Below are 27,124 nucleotides of genomic sequence, written 5' to 3'. Positions count from 1 at the left end.
TTTCATTTAGGATATGCAGTATCTTTGATATTACATTTCAAAAATTCACAATAAGAAACACAGTAAGAAATAGCAACTCTCAAATTGCATATGCAAAAAACATTCAATTATTCAATTAGTGTAATGTATCTCCTTTGATCTGTTATTAGTGTTCAATCATGTTCTATTAGTTTAAATTAAAAAAAAAACTTTATTTTTATTCTTACAAGTGATAGCTGAATTTCATTTAAAGTAATTTATTGAAAACCATCAAAGCTTATATATTCTCTTGGTTTATAAGACTTCTAGTATCATAATGTCTGTGATTTTAGAACATGTTTTCTTATGGATGTTCAGTAATAATACAGAATTCATAAAGTAAAGGTTTGATTTAAAAAAAAGTATTTTTTTTTTTATATTTCTTAGTTTCACTATTGTTTTCCTGAATTTTTTACCCTTAGTACAGCATACAATAATATGGTATAAAATTCATCGCTATTAAGAAGACTATATACCATAAAATAACTATCCTAAGACATTTCCTCCGGCACGACAGAGAAATCACTTCCCTTTACTATGTGAATTGTAAGTTCAGTGCAGCTTGTGCTGTGTGACTAAGATCAGTTTTTCTTTTTCTTCACAGAGAAGGGAATACTACAAGTTTTTCTAGAATGCTTATATGATTGTCTTTATTCTATGCCTTTGTAATTCAAAGGAATGCCCTGTGGCTCAGCTGGTAAAGAATCCACCTGCATTGTGGGAGACCTGGGTTTGATCCCTGGGTTGGGAAGATCCCCCGGAAAAGGGAAAGGCTACCCACTCCAGTATTCTGGCCTGAGAATCCCATGAACTATATAAGACATGGGGTTGCAAAGAGTCCAGCAGGACTGAGTAACTTTCACTTTCTTTCACAACCTTGTGAGAAAGCATAAGTTTTCCTCAAAATTTTTCAGTGATGGCAAAGAAATCATCACCAAGGCCTGTGACTGTGCTAAATTTGTGAAAAGTTTTGCTAACTTCTCCACAGAAATCATTCCAACAGGGATAGGGAAAATAATCTTATCAGGGCACATGAAATTTACTCAGTGGATCCATCTGATGCAATGAGAGGTATGATAGTTCTAAAGTAAAAATGTTCCTAAATATGCATTCACATTCTGAAACTCATTTTGGCTTTTGCAAAGCTACTTTTTCCAATCACCATGTTCTTCATGAAATGATTCACTCATTGGCTTGAAGAAAAGTTTTGTTTCTTAGAGTATAATGACATTCTCTTTGCAATCATCTGTACTCCACTCCCATGTTCTCACTCAACCTTTTTAAATGTAAGAACATGACAGGTTTTCATTCCTTTCCTTGATTCTTTTTTGTTTTAGAAATTGTTCTGAAAGCTGAAAGAAATCATGTTGCTTAAAATTGGTGCTGCCAAGTTAAAACATTTTTAAAGTGTTTGAACAATAATTAGATTTGAATATTTCCCTTATTGACCTTATAAACTAACTTTGTATTACATAGCTGGAAAAATAAACCATATATTTTCTTTCCAATGTTACTTAAGTATTCTGCTACTCTATTATTTTCTTAGTTCCTGTAAGTACCATAGACTTTATATAGTTTAGGTGACTACAATTTGTTGAATCTGAAGTTTACAGAGGATCAATAGTGTTCAAATAGATAGGTTTATAGTTAAAGCCCTATATGATCAATTCAGTTACCCTTTTCAATTAATAATGTTTACCAATTTTATGTATGCTCAAAAAACAAAAATAAAAATGTGATTAATTCATGGCCCCAAAAGGGTTTTAAAGGCATTTAGCTTAATTTTTTTTTAAAGAAATAGCAGCTGAATACTTACATGGAAAATGCTACAATGGACCATAAAATATATCTGACAAATATGTACCTTCTACCATGAAACTTTTTAGAAAAGTTTTAGAAAAGGCAGAGGAACCAGAGATCAAATTACCAACATCCTCTGGATCATTGAAAAAGCAAGATAGTACCAGAAAAGCATCTAGTTCTGTTTTATTGACTATGCCAAAGCATTTGACTGTGTGGATCACAATAAACTGTGGAAAATTCTGAAAGAGATGGGAATACCAGACCACCTGACCTGCCTCTTGAGAAAGCTGTATACAGGTCAGGAAGCAACAGTTAGAACTGGACATGGAACAACAGACTGGTTCCAAATTGGGAAAGGAGTACATCAAGACTGTATATTGTCACCCTGCTTATTTAACTTATATGCAGAATACATCATGAGAAACACTGGGCTGGAAGAAGTACAAGGTGGAATCGAGACTGCCGGGAGAAAAATCAATAACCTCAGATATGCAGATGACACCACCATTATGGCAGAAAGTAAAGAAGAACTAGAGAGCCTCTTGATGAAAGTGAAAGAGGAGAGCAAAAAAGTTGGCTTACAATTTTCAATATTTAGAAAATTAAGATCATGGCATCTGGTCCCATCACTTCATCGGAGATAGATGGGGAAACAGTGGACACAGGGGCTGACTTTATTTTTCTGGGTTCCAAAATCACTGCGGATTGTGATTGCAGTCATGAAATTAAAAGATTCTTCTTCCTTGGAAGAAAAGGCATGACCAACTAGACAGCATATTAAAAAGCAGAGACATTACTTTGCCAACAAAGGTCAGTCTAGTCAAGACTATGGTTTTTCCAGTAGTCATGTATGGATGTTAGAGGTGGACTATAAAGAAAGCTGAGCGCCGAAGAATTTATGCTTTTGAACTGTGGTGTTGGAGAAGACTAGAGAGTCCCTTGGACTGCAAGCAGATCCAACCAGTCAATCCTAAAGGAGATCAGTCCTGGGTGTTCATTGGAGGCACTGATGTTGAAGCTGAAACTCCAATTTTTTGGCCACCTGATTCGAGGAACTGACTCATTTGAAAAGACCCTGATGCTGGGAAAGATTGACAGCAGGAGGAGAAGGGGACGACGGTGGGTGAGATGGTTAGATGGTATCACGGACACAATGGACGTGGGTTTGAGTGGACTCTGGGAGTTGGCTGATGGACAGGGAGGCCTGGCATACTGCGGGTTCATGGAGTCTCAGAAAGTCAGACACGACTGAGTGACTGAACTGAACTGACTGAACCACGAAACTACTATAATTTATTTGTACTTCTACTTATTCAATCTTACTTAATTTCAGAAAAAAAAATTAGCAATGAAAAACTGTATAACTATCAAATGCTTTCCAATTGGAAATGGATTTCCATGCCTTTTTCATGGGATTGATAAAATCCATATTCAGCATGTTCAAATTCTATCTACCCACATTCTGAAAGTGGATTTTTAGACTAAGCATCAAAGTTACTGTTGAATATCAAAATACGTTGTCTGCTGAACACAAACTTCCATCAAACATTGTCTTAATTAGGTACGTTAGAACCTCAATGTGGTACTTTCATTTTTGTAGGGCCTAAGTCTTGTACAATTTTATGATTCTCTTTAAGAAAAATAACACAAGTTTACAAATGTAAAACCAAAAGCAACAGTGAACATTTTGTTCATATTGAAAAATAAAACATAACTCAAAAAAACTCAGACTTTTTAATAGTTGATATACACCACTAGCTTCACAAGATCAATAAAAATCTTTTCTTTTCAAAATAAAGAGCAAACATGATGCAGATCTATATTGTTTGTTTCTCATATGCTTTAGCTTTCATCATCTTTGCTTAATCAGTCAGTTCAATTCAGTTGCTCAGTCGTGTCCAACTGTTTGCCACCCCATGAATCACAGCACGCCAGGCCTCCCTGTCCATCACCATCTCCCAGAGTCTACCCAAACCCATGCCATCGAGTGGGTGATGCCATCCAGCCAGCTCATCCTCGGTCGTCCCCTTCTTCTCCTGCCCCCAATCCTTCCCAGCATCAGGGTCTTATCCAATGATAGTACAGCAATTTTGTAATATTAATATCTCAATTGATAATTGAAAGATAAATATAAAGATAAATATAATTTATCTTTTTGGAGTTATTACTGATAGTTTAGAAGCTTCCTTTTGTTGGAGGTTTTTTTTTTTTTTTTTTTTTTTTTCAGTTCAGTTCAGTCGCTCAGTAGTGTCTGACTCTTTGCGACCCCATGAATAGCAGCACACCAGGCCTCCCTGTCCATCATCAACTCCCAGAGTTTACCCAAACACATGTCCATTGAGTTGGTTATGCCATTCAACCATCTCATCATCTGTTGTCCCCTTCTCCTCCTGCCATCAATCTTTCCGAGCATCAGGGTCTTTTCAAATGAGTCAGCTCTTCGCATCAGGTGGCCAAAGTATTGGAGTTTCAGCTTCAACACCAGTCCTTCCAATGGACACCCAGGACTGATCTCCTTTAGGATGGACTGGTTGGATCTCCTTGCAGTCCCAGGGATCCTCAAGAGCTTTCTCCAACACCACAGAACAAAACCATCAATTCTTTGGCACTCAGCTTTCTTTATAGTCCAACTCTGAAATCCATGCATGATTACTGGAAAAACCATAGCCTTGACTAGATGGACCTTTGTTGGCAAAGTAATGTCTCTGCTTTTTAATATGCTGTCTAGGTTGGTCATAACTTTCCTTCCAAGGTTAAGCATCTTTTAATTACATGACTGCAATCACCATCTGCAGTGATTTTGGAACCAAAAAAAATAAAAATCAGCCTCTGTTTCCATTGTTTCCCCATCTATTTACCATGAAGTGATGGGACAGGATGCCATGATCTTAGTTTACTGAATGTTGAGCTTTAAGCCAACTTTTTCACTCTCCTCTTTCACTCTCATCAAGAGGCTCTTTAGTTCTTCTTCACTTTCTGCCATAAGGATGGTATCCTCTGCATTTCTGAGGTTATTGATACTTCTCTCGGCAATCTTGATTCCAGCTTGTGCTTCTTTCAGCCCAGCATTTCTCATGATATACTCTGGTAAATTCTGTATGAAGTATTTATTTTGCTGATATTTTAAAATTTTAGGGCATTTAAAGTGAATTTTATACTGGTATCCTTATAAAAAAGAAGGATAAAAATAAGAAACAATTATAAAATAGATTTGAGTCCAATTTTCATTAATCTTAAAATTGTAAGGACTAACTACTCTAATATCCTTTTGTCTTAATAATCATCTTTCCAGTGAAAATTAAGTTACATAATAACAAATCGTGTACCAAATTTTACTATTCTACCTCATTTAATGCAGTGGAAACTTGCTCCTGCATGTAATTTTAAAATTAGAAAAAGCTAACACAAATTGTTTATTTTTCAGAAAGAAAGATACTTATTATTTTCTTGAAAAAGCTTCATACAACTGAAGAAATGATGATTTAGATTTTGTAGAATCTTTTTTGAACAGTCTATGTAATTTCTCTTCCTTGCATTCCCAGGATTATAACAAAAAATGCAATCTGCAGTTGGACTAGCATACTGTCAAAGCCTACCATATACCTACTATCAAAGTATATTAGTACTATCTCTTTATTGTTCCCAGGTTTCCCAATAAAGTCTTACATCTTTTGTCTAAGTGCCTATAGAAAATTTTCCACAGGGGTGCCATCCTAAAACTCAAGAGGTTTTATTTCCTTTTTCCAATTTCCAAACCCATGTATAAAGTTATCATTTGTTTATGAAATCCAAAGTGTTACTGCAGGATTTAGATGTGTGATATGGGTATATGGAGGAAAGCCCACTATTGCAGGGATTATTAAATGTAATTGATATCATGAGCAAGAAACCAGAAGGAAAAACCCTTGCGTGATCCCAGTTACTGTTGTTTTTCAAGGTCCATCAAAAAAGAACAGCAGCAATAACTGTGGCAAAGAGGGCTGGTAGCTAAATGCATTTCATGGCTAACTGGGCTTTTCCCCACCTGTACCTTTAAGAAAGAACCAGAACAATGTGGCCTCATATATACATCAGGAGGCACTTTCCTCTCATTGTTGTGATCTCAGGTCTAAAGAACCCCCAAAGGCCTCCATTATTTCCTGTCACATGGGTCAATTGACAGTTCTCAGGACAGAAAGAAATGGGAAAGAGAAGGTGTGGAAGGCAAGAAGGTAGCAAATGTGGTTCTCCCTTCCTTACTTGACCTTATGGAGACAACCGGATGTGTTCTAGCAGCTTGGATGTGCTCTTATTTCTCTCCATCAGAGACAAACATAGATCATCATTTAACTACAAATCTCAAGAAAATCCGTAGGGTGGGTGGAAATATTTTCCCTTCAAAGCTTCAAAAATGTTATTGTTTAATTTTTAATGCACTATCTATATAATTAAATGTTTTTCCTGTTCTGTGGCATACTAGTCCCATTTACTTGACTATCACGTAATATGTTCTTTTTTGTACTCAAATATAGAATAAACCAATGTTATTGTAGACATTATACACAGGAAACTAAACTTGCCAAATATCAGGAAACACTATATTATCCATAATATATTCACTAAGCACAGAGCTTATTCTTATAACCTCTAATCTTGAGTGATTTCCACATGTTAAGTCCATTATGGCATCATTTTAAAATGTTTCAGTAAGTACTCACAGCCGTTAAATAAAAACTCCATTCCATGGCAGAGCAGCCCTCTCCAGTAAAACACTGTCTAATGCCTTCAGTTGGAATGATTCTTTCTGTTATGATAATCTGTGTTACTGTATGAAATCTTTAGCTTCACAGGGTTGAGATCTTATCTTTTAACTGATATCACAGGAACCTAGCTAAGGGCCTAATTTCATTAATAGGGACACTATTGATGATTTTTGACTGAATAAGGTAATCAATCAATTGGTAAATCTGGCATTTAGTAACTTTTACTCAACCTAGACTGCTTTGTGGAATTCTCCCTAAACTTCAGATAGTTTAATAAAAGTATGGTTTATCACATCAAAGTTAATTAAGTTCAGCATAGATATAGACTTAAATGGTAGATTTGTGGAGTAAAAGTCAGTGTCTGACTGCGACCCCACAGACTGTAGCCCACCAGGTACCTCTCCAGAAATTCTCCAGCAAGAATACTGGAATGGGTCACTATGCACCTCTCCAGGGCATCTTCCCAACCCAGGGATCAAACCGGGGTCTCCTGCATTGCAGGCAGACTCTTTATCATCTGAGCTACCAGGGAAATCCCTATATAGATATGTGAGGAGAATATAAAATGGGAAGACAGCTGAAACAAAATCTGAGATTAGTCCACACTCCCAAAATAATCTGTAGGCCTATTAAAGCACTATGACAAATTATGAAGTATATACAAGGAAAATAGAAAAAAGAGAGTTGTAAAATTAAATTTTATTTACACTTAAAAACAAAATTGCTATGTTGGAGTGCAGACTGGTAAACAATGTGTTATGCTTTTCAATTGTATTATACAAATACCCTCCAAGATTTTAAGCACACGAAGACACATTAAAAAAACCACACTAAAATCATAAAAGTGAGTCATTACTAGATGATAAGTTTTATACTTTGTGTTGTTCTCCATAGTGTTTGCATCAATTTATAATCCTACTGACAGCGCACAAAGATTTCCACATCCTTTCCAGTATCTTTCTCTGCTGATGACCCTTCTCACAAGCATCATGTGATACATCACTGTGGATTTAATTTGCTCTGGTAATTTCACTTACCTCAGATATTTTCCTACCACACTTAAAAGAAACAAACATGCTAATTCAAAAAGATATTTTCACCCTTATGTGTATAGCAGCATTATTTATAATAGCCAATAGCTAAGTGTCTATTAATGGGTAAAGAAATCACAGTATATATATTCAACCATAAAAAATGAAAAAAGCCCTACCATTTGCTACCATATGGATGGACTTTGAAAATATTGGGCTAAGTGAAATCAGAGAAAGACAGAGAAAGACAAATACTGGAAGATCTCAGTTATATGTAAAATCTATTTTTTAAAAATTCATAGAAAAATAAATCAGACTTGTGGTTACCAAAGACAGAGGGTTGGGGGAGGGAGATTTGGAGAAAGGTGGTGAAAAGGTACAAAATTCCAGTAGGAGGGTAAAAAACTACTAGGGATGTAATGTACAGCGTAATAATGACAGTTAACATTATGATATATGGGAAAGTTAGAATAAAACCCTGAAAGTTCTCATCACAAGGAAAACTATTTTTCTTTTTTCTCCTTTTTTCTTTCTTTACCTTGTATTGTAGCTATATGAGAAGATGAATGTTAGCTAAACCTATTGTGGTAATCATGTCACGACATAAGTAAATCAATTCATCATGATGTATATCTCAAACTTATAAGTGAAGTATGGCAACCATTTCCCAATAAGAGTGGAAAAATGACAATTAAACAGTGGCAAAGAGGAAAAATTTGACTACTGAATAAAAGCAAAATCAGTTAAAAAAATTACATGTTACAATATCCATATTTTCCCCATTTGCTAAATCCTAAAAGATAGGATGACCTATAACAGAGAAGGCAGATATAAAGCAGGGATATAACCACTGTTCTCTCTCTGGAAAATGTAACTAATTACAAGCATTCTTTTCTACTGAGTTTAGGTGCATACTCAGGATTTTGGAGAAAACATTCTACACAAACACTAAAACTCATCTCCTGAGATGAAAGCTATTTGCTTTTCCTACTGAAAACAAACTAAGAAGACAGTGGTTGGATTTTCGGGCACACTAGGAGCTGGGTTCCAAGCACACATATGGGAATTCATGTGTTGTAAGGAATGGAAGCCAGGAAATGTCTGATAGAACCAGATGGTCAGATAGCCACTTCACCTCTGAGTGACAGTGGTTTCTCTAGTAGGACAGTGATTTCTACAACTAGCAATGTCATTGAAAGAGCACAAATGCTCTCTGAAAAAACAGCTACTCAGTATGACAGTCTCTCTTGAGGTCGACTAACCAGAATACAAATATTTATAATGGATTCAAATGTTTACTCAAGAAACACTAAAGCAAACACTTCTTTTTTTCAAAAACTGTCAAACAACAGATGGTATCATCCAATGAACCAGTGACTAGAAGCTGTATTTTAAGTTGTATTAAAAAATGCCTTCATTCTGCTATATTTGCAATAATGTACTTTTTCAGTTCAGCTCAATCGCTCAGTCATATCTGACTCTTTGCAATCGCATGAACCACAGCATGCCAGCCCTCCCTGTCCATCACCACCTCCCAGAGTTTACCCAAACTCAGGTCCATTGAATCGGTGATGCCATCTAACCATGTCATCCTCTGTCGTCCCTTCTCCTCCTGCCTTCAATCTTTCCCAACTTCAGGGTCTTTTCAAATCAGTCACCTCTTCGCATCAGGTGGCCAAAGTTTGGAGTTTCAGCTTCAACATCAGTCCTTCCAATGAACACCCAGGACTGGTCTCCTTTAGGATGGACTGGTTGGATCTCCTTGCAGTTCAAGGAATCTCATAAGTCTTCTCCAACACCACAGTTCAAAAGCATCAATTCTTTGGCACTCAGCTTTCTGTATAGTCCAACTCTCACTTCCATACATGACTACTGGAAAAATCATAACCTTGACTAGATGGACCTTTGTTGACAAAGTAATGTCTCTGCTTTTTAATATGCTGTCTAGGTTGGTCATAACTTTCCTTCCAAGGAGTAAGTGTATTTTAATTTCATGGCTGCAGTCACCATCTGCAGTGATTTTGGAGCCCAGAAAAATAAAGTGAGCCACTGTTTCCCCATCTATTTGCCATGAAGTGATGGGACAGGATGCCATGATCTTAGTTTACTGAATGCTGAGCTTTAAGCCAACTTTTCACTCTCCTCTTTCACTCTCATCAAGAGGCTCTTTAGTTCTTCTTCACTTTCTGCCATAAGGGTGGTTTCATCTGCATATCTGAGGTTATTGATATTTATCCTGGCAATCTTGATTTCAGCTTGTGCTTTATCCAGCCCAGCACTTCTCACGATATATTCTGCATATAAGTTAAATAAGCAGGGTGACAATATATAGCCTTGATGTATTCCTTTTCCTATTTGGAACCAGTCTGTTGTTCCATGTCCAGTTCTAACTGTTGCTTCCTGACCAGAATACAGGTTTCTCAAGAGGTGGGTCAGGTGGTCTGGTATTCCCATCTCTTTCAGAATTTTCCACAGTTTATTGTGATCCACCCAGTCAAAGGCTTTGGCATAGTCAATAAAGCAGAAATAGATGTTTTTCTGGATCTCTCTTGCTTTTTTGATGATCCAGTGAATGTTGGCAATTTGATCTCTGGTTCCTCTGCCTTTCCTAAAACCAGCTTGACCATCTGGAAGTTCACAGTTCATGTATTGCTGAAGCCTGACTTGGAGAATTTCCATAGGACACTGAAAGATGAACTCTCCAGGTTTGTAGATGCCCAATATGCTACTAGAGATCATTGGAGAAATAACTCCAGAAGGAATGAAGGGATGGAGCCAAAGCAAAACAACACCCAGTTGTGGACATGACTGGTGATAGAAGCAAGGTCTGATGCTGTAAAGAGCAGTATTGCATAGGAACCTGGAATGTTAGGTCCATGAATTAAGGCAAATTGGAATTTGTCAAACAGGCGATGACAAGAGTGAACATCAACATTCTAGGAATCAGCGAACTAAGATGGACTGGAATGGGTAAATTTAACTCAGATGACCATTATATTACTACTGTGGGCAGGAATCCCTTAGAAGAAATGAAGTAGCCATCATAGTCTAAAAAAGAGTCTGAAATGCATTACTTAGATGCAATCTCACAAATGACAGAATGATCTCTTTTCATTTCCAAGGCGAACCATTCAACATCACGGTAATCCAAGTCTATGCCCCGACCAGTAATGTTGAAGGAGCTGAAGTTGAATGGTTCTATGAAGACCTACAAGACCTTTTAGAAATAACACCCCCAAAAGATGTCTTTTCATTATAGGGGACTGGAATGCAAAAGTAGGTAGTCAAGAAATATCTGGAGTAACAGGCAAATTTGGCCTTGGAATACAGAATGAAGCAGGGCAAAGGCTAATATAGTCTTGCCAAGAGAACACACTGGTCATAGCAAACACCCTCTTCCAACAACACAAGAGAAGATTCTACACATGGACATCACCAGATGGTCAATACCAAAATCAGATTGATTATATTATTTGCAGCCAAAGATGGAGAAGCTCTATACAGTCAGCAAAAACAAGACCAGGAGCTGACTGTGGCTCAGATCATGAACTCCTCATTGCCAAATTCAGACAGAAATTGAAGGGAGTGAAGAAAACCACAAGACAATTCAGGTATGACCTAAATCAAATCCCTTATGATTATACAGTGGAAGTGAGAAATAGATTTAAGGGGCTAGATCTGATAGACAGAGTGCCTGATGAAATATGGATGGAGGTTCATGACATTGACATTGTACAGGAGACAGGGATGAAGACCATCCCCAAGAAAAAGAAATGCCAGAAAGCAAAGTGGCTGTGTGAGGAGGCCTTACAAATAGCTGTGAAAAGGAGAGTAGCAAAAAGCAAAGGAGAAAAGAAAAGATATTCCCATTTGAATGCAGAGTTCCAAAGAATAGCAAGGAAAGATAAGAAAACCTTTCTCAGCAATCAATGCAAAGAAGTAGAGGAAAACAATAGAATGGGAAAGACTAGAAGTCTCTTTAAAAAAATTAGAGATACCAAGGAAACATTTCATGCAAAGATGGGCTTGATAAAGGACAGAAATGTTATGGACCTAAGAGAAGCAGAAGACATTAAGAAGAGGTGGCAAGAATACACAGAAGAACTGTACAAAAAGGGTCTTCTTGATCCAGATAATCACGATGGTATGACCACTCACCTAGAGCCAGACATCCTGGAATGTTAAGTCAAGTGGGCCTTAGGAAGTATCACTATGAACAAAGCTAGTGGAGGTGATGGAATTCCAGTTGAGCTATTTCAAATCCTAAAAGCTGATGCTGTGAAAGTGCTGCACTCAATATGTCAGCAAATTTGGAAAACTCAGCAGTGGTCACAGGACTGGAAAATGTCAGTTTTCATTCCAATCCCAAAGAAAGGCAATGCCAAAAAATGCTCAAATGTAGTTTTTAGTTTTAATTATTGTTTTTTCCTGAAATCTGCAAGATACTTAGAAGAAAACCAGTTTTTAGTTCATAGATATCTAAATCTACTGCATTTCAGTCCCTTTCTCTCCACTGGGAGCAGAGTACTGATTTTTAGCCAGAAAGACCTGGCAAAAAAGAACTGCCTCTTATTAAAGTGCCTGCTGGGCTTATTGAAACCTTTAAATTTTTTATAGAACTAATCACAATTTTCATTTAGTTGGCAAAGACAACTGATATTTATAGTTAGTAACTACCATGTTCCAAGTTCTCTGAACATTAATACTCAATATGTAAGAAAGCAGATTTTCCTTATAGGTTATTTGGGATGTGGACTCACACAACTTTGCTGCAGGTGATGAAAGGAACTTATGAATTATTAATGTATGTCCCTCAATAAGCTACTTTTTAAAGAATATATATATATTCTTTATGTATATGTATATATACATACATTCATACATATATATATGTATATATACATACATACATATACATACATATATTCTATATGTATATGTATATACATATATATGTGTGTGTGTATATATATTCTTTAAAAAGTAGCTTATATATATATACATATATATATGCATATATATGTGTGTGTTTGTGTGTGGTTTGTGTGTATTTGCAAAACTGAATAGCTTATTTAGATAACTAAACTAACTTTATTGTATTCTGGATAGTTTATAAATGTTATGGCTTATGTGATCAACTAACTTTGGTAATGATGCCTTGGATTAAATATCAGTAAGTTTTCAGAAACATACAGGTTTTAGACAGATATAGTTCTCAGTAAAATATTTAGTCTATTTGAAGCATTAACATACCTTGGCTTGGACCAATATTATCTGTCTATAGGCAATGTGAGGGAAGGCAGAAAGTTCAAAAATAATATTCTACTGATAAGACCTGGAGAAAGTCGAGATATCCTTCCCTGGGGCACACAAAACAAGTAAAGGCTGAGCTATGACTAAAGTTTAGGATCCTGATGATCTGAGCTGCCAAGCTTATAAAACCATTATAATTCAGTTTATATGTTCTATAGATTTATTTCATTTGACCTACTTTCTGACTTTTAGCATATACTTAACTTCTATTTACTTATAATTATAGATTTCAGTTGAAAAACATTTTTAAGTAAGAATCTGCTCAATAAAATATTCCTACTGATGTTGCACAAAATGTGCATTTATATAAATAGATATAATTGTATATTACTTCCTGAAAAGCATCTAGTCATTAAAGGAACTTCTGGAGATAATGTATTTTCTATCCTTTTCATCTGTTTATCCAACTTTAAACATGGGTTCTATGAATGCATTCATTCATTCAAGTCTTTAATTCATTATTCATCCAGACATTCATTAAACAGTTCCTTTTAGTAACTCCTAGGTACCAGATACAGTTCTATATATTGGGATACACCATTAAAACATACATGACATATTAAAACTTTTATTCTCATGGTAGAAACATAAAATAGACAGACATAACATTGGATAGTGGTATGTGCTACAAAGAATAATAAAGAAAGGTAAAGAAGCAGAGGGTGATCAGAAGAAAGTCAAGGAAGCCATTTCTCAGATGGGGATTTAAATAGAGACCTGAATGTAGTGACCGGTTTGGAGATTTGATGAAGAATCCCAGTCTGAGAAAACTTCAAATGCAATGCCCAATGCCCTGAAGGTCTCTGAATATATCATGCTTAAAAAAAAACAAAAAAACAAAAAAACAGCAAGAAGACAGGGTATTATGTGCAGAGATGACAAACAGAAAGAAGGAAAGGTAATTAGATTTCCAAGGATAACTTTTGTACACAGGCTTTGTAGGTAAAAATAGGTTCAACTTCAAATATGATGGACAGGCATTGAAAGGTTTTAAGGAAAATATTTTGGCTGTTTTATGGTGAAGAGAAAGTCCTAGTGAATAATAGTGGGACAGTGAGTGTGGTAAAAGTAAAAGTGGAGAGACTTAGGTCAGTTTCAAACCAAGATTCTCATTTTAAAGCTCGAATTACACAACTGCAACCAGTAATAATAAAACCACCAAAACACTGTTCTAGGAAAAGGAAATATAGTTGCTCAAATAACTGATGCTTTGCACTAAGTGTTTTATGTGTTAAATCTCAATGAAATTACCTCCTAACACTGGGACATGGGTACTATTCTTATCCGTAAGATTCAATCAGAAGTTTGATATACAAAGACATTAATAACTTGTCCAGAGATGAACGTCTAATAAAAGGTGGAGCCAGGGATTTAACTTAGTCAATCCAAGTTAAATTTCCATGATAAACTCAAAATTGAACACTTAGTCTCTGATATAAGATGGTTCCTGAGCATCTCATCACCAAGCTTCCAAATGTCCATGCTTCGTAATTGTCTAAAGCAAGAAGATAATACTGACAAGTTGAGCATTCCTGATTTATTTCTATTTATTAACAAACCGTCCCATTTTCAGAAATGTCCAGCTTGGTTCTAAGTTATACAGCCACCATAACCAAAGCTGCCAGGTGCTTTTATTTTTTTTTTTTTCAGTTGCACATTGTTCCATCAAAAGATGAAGTGCACCTATCAGTGTGCCTTCAATAAGTGGAGAAATCTCTCCATTTATCTGAAAACATTTACATTTCTTTGCTACTTTGCTCCAGCATCTGTAGTGCCTCATAGATAGAGGCTCTCAGCGATACACTTTTATCAGTTTCATTCAGGTCATCCAATTCTGTAATCTCCACACTGAAACACCGAAATCTATTTTGCTTCTAAATTATAATAGTGCTTATTACCTCAGAAAAAAATATGTTCAAAGAAACAGCGAGCTCTGTTGTACATATCAACACACACCTAAAAATACTCTCTAATAATGGGAATAAATCCAGCAAATAGACTGCCTGCTTTTCCTCAATTTCTAATACCTCACAAAATGAATAGGCAGGGGCCAAGTAATGGAGCAGCTACCCACAAAATCAATACAATTATGCTCAAATATGAAAAAATCTATGCACATTTCCAGAGGGTGACTATCCTTATGGAAAGTTAATTTATTCTTGGCAGAAGTAGGTTATCACTATGCATATGTACCCATTGCTTAATTTAATAAATCCTAATAAATATAATCCCTCACATAAGCACTTTTATTTGAATTCCTGAAAATAAAGATTTGTGGTAAAAGATACCTGCAATGATTTTTTTTTTAATTCCTGATCTAATGTAAATTATTATGTTGACTTTCTTCATGTCCTTAAAATTTTACTGTTTGTGAGATTTATGGGAACATGAAATAAAAGAACAAGGTAACAAAATGATAGCAAAGATATTTTCAACATTGGAAATAATTCATGCAGTTCAAATAGCAAATGCATTTCATAGAAACACCAACATCTTGATAGTTTCAATAAGGTATAGCTTAGGATGATTTTAAACAGTCTTTTGTGTGTGTGTGTGTGTGTGTCATCTTTTTTTACAGTGTGATATCTGTTAACTTGTGAGAGTGCTTTTACAACTTAGTCTGAGTGAAGATTTGGCCTGTTCACAACCCAAATTGTCATTGTTTGTGTAAACCATATGGTAGAGCTTTAGGAAGCTAATTGCTGGTTAAGAAATAAACTGGCATTCTGTGAACACAATGTCTAATCAAAAGCTAAAGAACACAAGAGGGAGATGATCTTGAACTCCATGTGTCAATGGATATTCTGGGGACATAATACATTTGAAAGAATAGTGTAATTAGATGCTCTTTAGTTTGAAGAGTTTGGGTGTTCTATCACCATAAAACAATTATTTTATTAAGTGATCAACCAGGCATAGTTGCTGGTTTACTTTACTACATCCTATTAGCAGAGAAAAGACCAAGTATAAAGATTCTCCCAGAGAGCTTCAAAGCTAAGACAGATACACTGACTTAGACTGGTTTTGGGGGGAAACTCCAAAACAGCTACATAATCCACTGACTGAAGCATAGATATTTGTATGCTCAATTTAGGTGTATTTTCCTCAGGATGTAAATACTCATAATTCAGGAAATTTGAACGTGTTTACAGATTTTATTGCTACTGAAGTATGTATATTTCTATAACTTCCTTTATGTTTCCATTCTCTAACTTGATGCCAAAGTGGGCTCACAAAAATCTATTTACACGGCTGATGTCCCTTTTGGCTGTGAACATAAAGAGACTGATTTGGAACAGACTGAGTAGCCCCAGGAGAAGCTTTGGCAATGATATTCCATTACCGCCTATCTGAATCAGTCACAGTACACTAGTCAGACCTGAATTAACTCTGAGCACAAATAATCAATGGAATATGCAAATTAGACATCAGTTGCCATTTTTTGGTAACATTTATTTTCAATGCCAATTTTATTTAGATATCTAAATTGGGAGGAATTATGTGGGTATGTTTTCAATCAGCAAAACAAAAACACTAGATGTGGTAAACAACTGCATTTGCAGTAGAAGTCTGTTATGAAAAATTTAGCTTATTTTCCTGTTATGTATATATTCCCATGCCCAGGTCCAAGGGTTAATATACCACTCAGTTCCAATCCTGGACAGTAAATTTGCATTGAAATTTTAAAAAGAAATTAAAAAAAAAAAAAGTGTGTTCCCTGGGTATGACCACTTTTACTACAAATGTATGACTTTGGTCATCAGGGCAACCAAGCAAGAAAATGTCAGTGGTCCAGCTCAAGACTATTCTCACTAAGATAAACAAGGACCTTCTTTTGTTTGATCCTTAATGTCATATAATGGCAGTATTCCTTCTGTCAATGGATTCAGAGATCAGTTAAGAGTTTTATGAATGAAGAGATAAGCAAATGTCACTGAAGTGGTGACATCATAGGCTGATTAAACATTACAGCTGCAAGAGAACTTAAGAACTTCTACTCCACTGTGCTGAATTTTAGAGGTGAGAAAACTGAAGATTAATAAAGGAAAATTACTAGGATTGCCCAGCTAATGCATGGAAGCTCTATATCTATTCAATAAAAATGGAATAATAAGTAAACTACACACACACACACACACAAACACACATACATAAAGTATATATGCTGTATGTGTCGTTAGCCATATGTCACTGATAGGAATCAGAGTCTCATAAAGTGATAAAGAACTACAAAATAAAATGAAATGATGAAGAACTATCTCAAGATTGCAAGATCACATCATTATTAAATTGCAGATATTGCAAAGTATTACTGTTCGTGTGTCAGTTTGACTTGGCTATCCTGCCCAGTTTCTACTCTGGATGTTGCTGTGAATGTATGTTTTTAGATGCTGGAAAGTGAAAGTCACTCAGTCATGTCCCACTCTTTGCTACCCTCTATGGACTGTATAGTCCATGGAATTCTCTAGGCCAGAATACTGGAGTGAGTAGCCTTTCCCTTCTCCAGGGGATCTTCCCAACCCAGCGACTGAACCCAGGTCTCCTGCATTTCAGGCGGATTCTTTACAAGCTGAGCTACAAGGGAAACCCAAGAATACTGGGCTGATTGGAATACTGGAAAGATTGAAGGAAGGAAGAGAAAGGGACACTAGAGGATGAGATGGCTTGATGGCATCACTGACTCAATGGACATGAGTTTGAGTAAACTCTGAGAGTTGACAATAATTAGGGAGGCCTGGCATGCTGCAGTCCATGGAGTTGCAAAGAGTTGGACATGACTGAGTGACTGAACTGAACTGAACTGAACTGAAGATTATGAAAGAGGGTAGCCTATCCCTTCTCTAGCAGATCTTTCTGACCCAGGAATTGAACTGGGCTCTCCTACATTGCAGGCGGATTCTTTACCAACTGAGCTATCAGGAAAGCCCAACATCTATGATCAGTAGACTTTGAGTAAGGCAGATTACCATCCACAATGTGAGTGGCTTTATCCAGGCAGTTGAAAGCCTTAAGGACACAGTCTAAGGTTTCCCAAAGGAGAAGCAATTCTGCCTCAAGACTACAACAGAGAAAACCTTCCTGAATTTCTAACCTGCTGGCCTGTGGTGTGGTTTTCAGACTCAAGGCTGCAACATCGACTCTTATCTGAATTTCCAACCTACAGATGTGCCCTTTATTTTTTGGATTTGCCAGCCCCCACAATCACTTAAGCCAATTCCTTTAACTCAGTCCATCCCTCCCTCTCTCTCCCTCCCTCTCCCTCCCTCCAAGGAGGAGATGTTAATAAGACTCATATATTAAGTACAGTAATGGATATCCAGTGCCTAACATACTGCATACTCTCTGTCTAAAACTTAAGAACTCAGATTGTTAATAATTTCCCAAACTCATATCCTTTATAATATGCATGGTAGCTCTTGAAAGAAAGGAAAGGTAAAACAAGGAAGTAAGGGAGGAAAAAAGAAAGGAAGGAAGTCAATTTAGGAAAAATCTGAACACTAAACTGGATTTTCTGTCATTGTATGTTCTTTGAGGATATTTGTTATTTTTAAGGTGTTATATTGAAGCGATGGCTAACATACAATAAGTAGTATGAGTCTGTAAAATGGCTTAGCTTATATACTTTGTTTAGACAGTATTTAGTGATCAATAATAATTGAAACATTTAAAATATACTACAGCATTTGTCCTATTTGTGAAAATGAACTCTTCAGAAGATGCAATGTTAGTTCGACAAGTGGTTTTTTTATTTTCTATGCTAGCATGTATTATGTTAACCTCTGGCCATTTTAGGTTCACAGTGATACAGCTCTCATTATATTTTCAACTTTCAAAAATTTGGCTGAGGAGCTTTATTTCATGTAGCCCATGAAGTGAGAGTTGAAGTTCAGTTAACTGCATTGTTCATGGACAGTGGCTTCTTACTGAAGAACGCTAAGATACAACTGGGAGAGAATAACTATCTTGGTGACACCTAGTGCTATTACAGGCTAAAGAGCAAAAAGAATGATAGCTTAATCAGTTACTAAGCTATAATATAATGTTGAACAGGGACAATAAGAATTTCAAACGTCACTGTGGTAGACTTACACTGCAAAAGGGAAACAAAGATATCTTTGTGGTCAAAATTAACTATCTCTAGAGCTAATATTAGGATTGCTAAAAGTGTTAACACTTGTCTCTAAACCTGTAAATTCAACACATATGACATAAAACTTACCTCTCAATTTTCTAATGGTTTTACCTATATTAGAAGTTTCCATTCACATAGAAATTCTCTCTCTCTCTCTCAGGTACACAGGCGCACACACACATAGTCTTCCAAACACACATATCTGTGTATGCAGATGCATGCATAATTTCCATACAAATCCTCCCACACACGTAGATATTATTCCCAGACATATTCCCAAAATACATGTAACATTGGCAACACACACATGCTACCAACATGAACATGCGTCATGCACATATGCACACATACTCCCATGTTTACATAGACCCAACTTACTACAAAAAGAAGCAATCATGAAGAAATACAACATTTCACTATTCACACAAAACTCATTAAGACATTGTTATCATAAAAAGTACATGTATAGGTTTTAATCACATGGAAGAAAATTTTGAGTAAAGATATTTGAATGTAGATAGGTCACAGAATCTTATTTCTGTGTATACAATGACACAAACCTCTTTAAAAATCCATCAGAAACAGCCTATGAAGGCAAGATTATAAACTAATGTGATACTATTCCAAAAACAGAGGAATCAATTGGTACAAGAAATGAATGATTTTGGCATAGCACAAGAAGTTCCAAATTCTATTCATACTACACAGAAATAATTCTGGGAAATTCAAATACTTTCTGACATTCATCACCCATGTCCTCAGATCCTGAGGGGTAGAAATTAGAGTTCATGGAGGGGGATAATTAAAGTAAAAATTTGACTCTGGAACATTAAAAAATGCCAAGGCTTCAAACTCAGCTGACCAAATGGAGAGTATTTCCAACCTGGGTAGAATAAATGTCAAGGCTTTATAGTATATACAATGAAATCTTCAAAGGAACAACAGAAACATGATCCTTCTCTCTTTTCCATCCCCACCCAAAACTATAGTTTCAGGTGAACTTTATCTGCAAAACACAAAAAGCATAATTCATATTTGTTGAACAGGAAACTTAATTGACCCTATATCAAAGGAGTTAGACACTGGTCATAAATAAGCAATGAAATAAAATAAAAACCTTCAAAATTATACATCTCAAGAGAGATGTGAGCAACTCAGGACAAAATAAAACATTATCCTGGGGACAAAAGAAATTATCTCACCAGTAATTTTTCATACTGCCCAAGTTAGTAATATCATTATTAAATGATATTATCACTTACTATACTAAATGATAATATAAATCAATTTATTAAATATATCAACTGAAAATAATAAAAATAGATTGAATAAAGGGAATGTAAGAGCTAATGAATGGTTTAAAATGATACTAATGCAGCACTTGTAATTAACTAACAGTATGGCAAACTAAAAATTAAATTACTGATAGAGAAAGTATTTGAGATAATCAATATGATGTAAAATAGAATGTCAAACAGAGGGAAGATACTAAGAGATATAGGACAGTGATATTCCAATATAAGAATAATTGCTATCACTTAGGTTAAATTTTTTTAAAAAAATAGATCCAAAAGATAATCCAAATATTTTAGGGAAATTTTTCTGAAAATAATGAATATTCGGTTTGAAAAGACAAATCATATTCTGGACAAAGTAGATATGAATAATAAGTAAAATAATATATCCACATTTAAGTTATTAAATATCAAGGATAAAATATAATTTTTCATCAGTTATCTAGGCTGAGAAATCAAATTTCCTAAAAAAGGAAATTTAACCAGATTTTAAATTTTCCAATGTGACAATCAAGACTAGATGTTAGGAGAAAATGGCTACAAATGTATAAAAGAAAAAAAATATGCCCTAAAGATATACTCAGTCAAGGTACTATTTATGTATAAACAAAACAAAAACAATGAAAACATTCTTGAAAGTAAAAACAAATCAAAACAAAACATATTGGATAATACTCTCATAAGTCTTTCACACATACATACATACACAGACATACACACATGCAAATACACACTAAACCAATTAGCAATTAAGAAAAGCAAGGAACTCAGGAAGTATTGGAAGAACTGTGTTTAAAGAATGAAAAGTGAAAATTGAATGAAATTAAACAAGAATGAAAACTGTGGGAATGTGATTGAAAAAAATGAATGTAATTACAGCAAATTGTTACAAGGCTTAAAAAATATAATGTGACTCACAAAATTAGGAAAAACAATAATTGGCTATCCTTCTCAAATTTTCATATCAAGTAGCCAATCTACACTATGTAATATGAAAGTGTAGTTCAAAACACAATGGCTTTAACTTAATGATAATTTTGCAATTTTCTTATCAATATTAAATTCATCTTAACTATTATTGCAAGTTTCTTACTGCTTGAATTTTCAGTTAACTTATTTTCTTTTATTAAACACAACAGAATTAAATTTACTATTTTAATGAAATATAGCATGTATATTATAATCCATTTTCATAAGCATATTTGTCACTCTAATTAGACAGCTAAAACTTTTTATTTTCTCTAAAATTTATTTATTAACAACCCCAAATTTTCTCTCTCATATGATAAAATATTGTTTGCAAATTAAACATAATGTATTAAGAATATGATTCCTGGTCAGGGAACTAAGATTCTACATGCTGAACATAGTGGCCAAATAAAAGGATAAGAATAGTTTAAAGAACTCTCATACATCCCCTCACCTGAATATCCACTTTCTCCAAGTATCCAGCTAATCTTGCAGTCATCTCTTTTTCTACCTGTGTATGGACCTATAGAGCTGTCTAGACTCAAAATTATCTGATGCAAACCATGTTTATTTTGATATGACACAGTACATTGGTTCTGCACTGCTTAACCTCATTTTAATGAGCATATATAATTTTTACCACAGGGAGTAGGTGAGAATTAAGAGAATAAATCATGTCACAGGTGAAGAGTTTTAATTATACCAAGGAACTTGGATTTGGTCTCTTTATGTTACTACAAAGTTCATTAACTTTCTTTGTAATTTCAAATTTGTAAGGCAGGTGAAAGGGGAACAGAGAATTCTGTGTGCATTTATGTATGGGAGAAAGACAGACAATGAGGCAAGTGAGGAAAGACAGAGGCTCAAATAGATGCAGAAAGAGTGAGAATGAACAAATGAGAATTATTTAATATTACAGTTTCACCCCATCCAGGACTGTTCTTAGCATCCTCTCCTTCTATAAGATCTTTTCTTCAGGTACCTTTCTGAACATCATTGTCTTTGGTTCTAGTAACTCATGTTTAGTAATTTGCCTTTTATTTTCACTTCTCAAAGCAATGAAGTTTTGCTAATGAATTGCAGTTCAAACCCCAGGAGAAAATTTAGTCATTAAATCCTATAAGGACTGATCCAAGGTTTTTTTTTAAAATATATGTTATGGAATTCAACTAAGATATCTGTTTCTAGATTTTTGATGTCAGAAAAGATTAGGAATAATGTGAAATGTTCTAACTATAGATACAAAACCAAACTGATCTTAATATGTATGCAGACTTTATAGTCGTGAGCCTGTTTATAATTCCTGACCCAATTTCTATAATTTCATCAGAAGAATCTCTTGTTTATTTCTGCATATAATCAGTGAAATTAAACTTCATATGATGTTATCTCACATAAATATATTTAAAGTAGACTAAAGCATCATTTGGATAGAGTCAACTATTTTACTTTTCATAGCATAGAATTTGACCAGAAGATACAGAGTATTTTAACTATTTTTATAACCAGTAGTTGTCATCCAGAAACTTCAGAGTAAATTAGGTTTGATATTGCTCAAGAAGTAGGAAGGCAGACACTATTGAGAAAACAAACAAAAAACAAGTACAATGGCTTGACATATAAATTTAATGAAAGTTGACGATTGGAAAGAGGAACACAGATACCATAGCTGAAAGGCAGTTCATTACCAGTTTTTATAATCCTTACTGAGCCAGGGAAATCTAACATGCATTTCAAACAGTTTTTGAAATGTAATAGTGGAGCCTATCTCCTCAGCAATATCCAGAAAACCCTTAAAAGTAATGTAAGTAAAGCTTTCCTTTCATTGTTTTTGCATCATTTGGTTTCATGAACTTCAGGAAGAACTGAACAAGTAGAGATGTGCCCTGCCCGTTGAAAAATAGCTAGGAAAATAATTGGCATCGTGCTTCAAGGGAGACAGATTTGAGCCAAACAAAGGTACATCCTATATTAATATGTGAGCTTAAAAACCAGGCAAGCCTAACGCTGCCAGACCTCTGGGTCAGAATATTAACATTTCTTTCTGGCGTGGTACAGCGGGAGTTGAATGCAAATGAATGAATTTCTAATTCGAAAACAATTATGATTTGTAGGTGTCTGACAGGCTGACATCTGATCTCTACTTACTTTTTCACTGGCTTAACATTATTTTTATGTCCTGAGAGATATAACTCAGATGGAAGGTTTTTGCTTATCGACTTTCCACTATTCTAAGGGTTACTAAGCTTTTCTGTATCTATACACTTACTAACTTAACCCCTATATTTCAGAACTTCTATAACAGAGTGAATTTCATTCAACTATTGTGAGGATTGTTGAAAGAACAAAACTTGTTAAACAAATTTGCTTTAATAAATGCCATAAAATTACCTGACAAACAATTGAAGTTTCAAAATATTCCCTGATGCATCTCAAAGGATTAACACAAGAGGATCAGGGTTACGAGTCCCCAGTTTGAAAATACTTGGAAAGTGAGGATAAGCAAAAAAAAAAAAAAAAAAAAAAAACATTTTTATATCTTGTGAGTATGAAAACAAGAAAATAGTTTTAGTACAGAATATAGTATGCTTATTCCAGAATATTATACTGGGGTCACCATTCATACATATTTCAATGTTATATTACCAAGACAAGAAAAGTACAATTTAAAGGAAAAAAAAAAGTCTATTTATTCAACCATTTGTCACTAAGAAGAGCTGATTCAAGATGAAGCATGATGTTATCTAAAGGACAATTCCATCTGGCATCCATATATAATGAACCTAGAAGTGTTATATTATTTAGAAGACTTAGAATGCTACAATAATATTAGCAGAAATCTGAATTTTTATGAAGTGTGTGTATGTATGGGGGAGACAATGTGCTAGAGAGAGAACACAAACTGCTTTTGTTGAAGTAAAGATGTTAAAATATAATTTGAGGAGATAATGGAACTCAGGAACAACACCTCTGGTGAACCGGAGCCATGCCATTTATATACTCTCATTCTTAAAATGAGAAATTCAGACATGTGTCTCCATAATGCCTACATACCTTTGCTTTCATCGACTCTCCCTCTGGTGGAAGCATCAGAAGTTAGACAAAGACTTCCCTATGATTTTTTTTTGAGGAATGTGTGAAACCCCTACACACCTCCAGCAATAGTGGTAACACTATTAACATTAGGAAGTTGAGAAACAAATTTCAATCTTATTCCATCAGAGTTAATTATTAAAACACTCAGTTCAGTTGCTCAGTTGAGTCCCACTCTTTGAGACCCCATGGACAGCAGCATGCCAGGCCTCCCTGTCCATCACCAACTCCTGGAGCTTAACCAAACTGATATCCATAGAGTTGGTGATGCCATCAAACCATCACACCTTCTGTTGTCCCCTTCTCCTCCTGCCTTAAATCTTTCCTAGCATCAGGGTCTTTTCCAGTGAGTCAGTTCTTCCCATCAGGTGGTGAAAGTATTGGAGTTTCAGCTTCAGCACCAGTCCTTCCAATGAATATTCAGGGTCGATTTCCTTTAGGATGGACTGGTTGAATCTCCTTGCAGTCCAAGTGACTCTCAAGAGTCTTCTTGACCAACACAGTTCAAAAGAATCAATTCTTCAGCACTCAGCTTTCTTTATAGTCCAACTCTCACATCCATACATGACTACTGAAAAAACCATAGCTTTGATTAGACAGACCTTTGTTGGCAAAGTAATGACTCTGCTTTTTAATATGCTGTCTAGGTTGGTCATAGCTTTTCTTTCAAGGAGCAAGCATCTTTTAATTTCATGACTGCAGTCACCATCTGCAGTGATTTTGGAGCACCAAAAAATAAAGTCTGTCACTGTTGTTATTGTTTCCCCATCTATTTGACATGAAATGATAGGACTGGATGCCATGATCTTAGTTTTTTGAATGCCAACTTTTTCACTCTCCTCTTTCAATTTCATCAAGAGGCTCTTTAGTTCTTTGCTTTCTGCCATAAGGGTGGTGTCATCTGCATATCTCAGGTTATTGATATTTCCCCCACCAATCTTGATACCAGCTTGTGCTTCATCCAGCCCAGCATTTCTCATTATGTCCTCTGCGTATAAATTAAATAAGCAGGGTGACAATATGCAGCCTTGACGTACTCATTTCCTGATTTGGAAACAGTTTGTTGTTCCATGTCCAATTCTAACTGTTGCTTCCTGACCTGCATACAAATTTCTCAGGAGGCAGGTAGGTGGTCTGGTATTCCCATCTCTAGAAGATGTTTCCACTGTTTGTTGTGATCCACAGAGTCAAAGGCTTTGGTGTAGTCAGTAAAGCAAGAGTAGATGTTTTTCTGGAACTCTCTTGCTTTTTCAATGAGCCAGCAAATGTTGGCAATTTGATTTTTGGTTCCTCTGCCTTTTCTAAATCCAGCTTGAATATCTGGAAATTCATAGTTCACATACTGTTGAAGCCTGGTTTAGAGAATTTTGAGCATTACTTTGCTAGCGTGTGAGATGAATGCAATTGTGCGGTAGTTTGAGCATTCTTTGGCATTGCCTTTCTTTGGGATTGGAATGAAAACAAAACTTTTAAATCCTGCGACCACTGCTGAGTTTTCCAAATTTGCTGGCACATTGAGTGCAGCACTTTCACAGCATCATCTTTTAGGATTGAAATAGCTCAACTGGAATTCCATCACCTCCACTAGCTTTGTCTGTAGTGATGCTTCCTAAGTCCCACTTGACTTTGCATTCCAGGATGTCTGGCTCTAGGTAAGTATGCACACGTTCATGGTTATCTGGGTCATGAAGATCTTTTTTGTATAATTCTTCTGTGTATCTTGCTACCTCTTCTTAATATCTTCTGCTTCTGTTAGGTCCATACCATTTGTGTCCTTTATTGTGGTTTGGTATTCCCATCCCTTTAAGAATTTTCCACTGTTTTTTGTGATCCACACAGTCAAAGGCTTTAGCATAGTCATTGAAGCAGAAATAGATGTATTACTTTTAATCAACATATTTTGAAGAGATTTGTATATTTAATGTAAAAGCAAACCAAATGGATTTTATAAGGGGTTGTTTGAATAAGAATTTTTAGAAAAGGGAAAGTCTTTTAATTTTCCCCCAGGGTGCCTATTTACCTCCAAGTTATATACTGTGTCAATTTTATAATTTCAAATGATATTTGATTTGTGGTTAAAAAAAATCATAGTTGCAAAATGGATTAACTATTTCTAAATTGCCATAACATATCTGTGAGGAAAAGAAAGATTATCTGGTGTATGTGGAGCAGTGTGTGCACCCCACAAAGACTGGCTGAGAGGGCAAGCAGATACTGAAATGAATGGAAATCCACTCCCCAGTATTTGCACCCTGAATCGAGGATGAGTCAAGTTAAAGAATGGTGTACTTTTTATATTATTGTCTCACCGAAAGGTTGCTTTTCTGAAACTTAACCAAAGATGCTATTGATGCTAAATACTTTATTGAATAATGCAGTCAAAATTCTGCATATGAGGTGTTAGTGAATAGGTAGGGCCTTATGAGAGGATTTATCATCTATTGTGTTTATATTCTTTATGAAGTCTCAAAAGAATTCTATGTGGCTGCCCAGAATGCCATGTTGAATAGAAAGAAGGACTCTAACTGTTGGAGTTCATATTCAAGTGGATAGAGCAGTGTTTAACACAAAAAGGGGTAGAATGTAAACCATAAGAAAAATGAGACAAACAGCACTGAGTATAAGAATAAAGATACATGATACTGTCTAACACACTATCTTTTGGAAAGTTCAAAATGACTTGAAGTTGACCTGAAATAATTAACTTCCTCAATATTATATTTAAAC

The 27,124-nt window shown here is 35.4% G+C and overlaps 1 protein-coding gene and 1 pseudogene across 1 annotated transcript in view; one reads left to right on the top strand and one right to left on the bottom strand.

Moving 5' to 3' along the window:
• PCDH15 (protocadherin related 15) overlaps positions 1–27,124 on the bottom strand; it is a 1,725,758-nt gene that overhangs the window by 969,303 nt on the left and 729,331 nt on the right. The window lies entirely within an intron of this gene.
• Positions 10,372–27,124, top strand: part of LOC139035889 (craniofacial development protein 2-like) — a 38,899-nt pseudogene continuing 22,146 nt past the window's right edge.

The sequence above is a fragment of the Odocoileus virginianus genome, chromosome 7 (genome assembly GCF_023699985.2).
Source record: "Odocoileus virginianus isolate 20LAN1187 ecotype Illinois chromosome 7, Ovbor_1.2, whole genome shotgun sequence".
NCBI lineage: Eukaryota > Metazoa > Chordata > Mammalia > Artiodactyla > Cervidae > Odocoileus > Odocoileus virginianus.
This window is presented reverse-complemented; position numbering and strand designations above follow the sequence as displayed.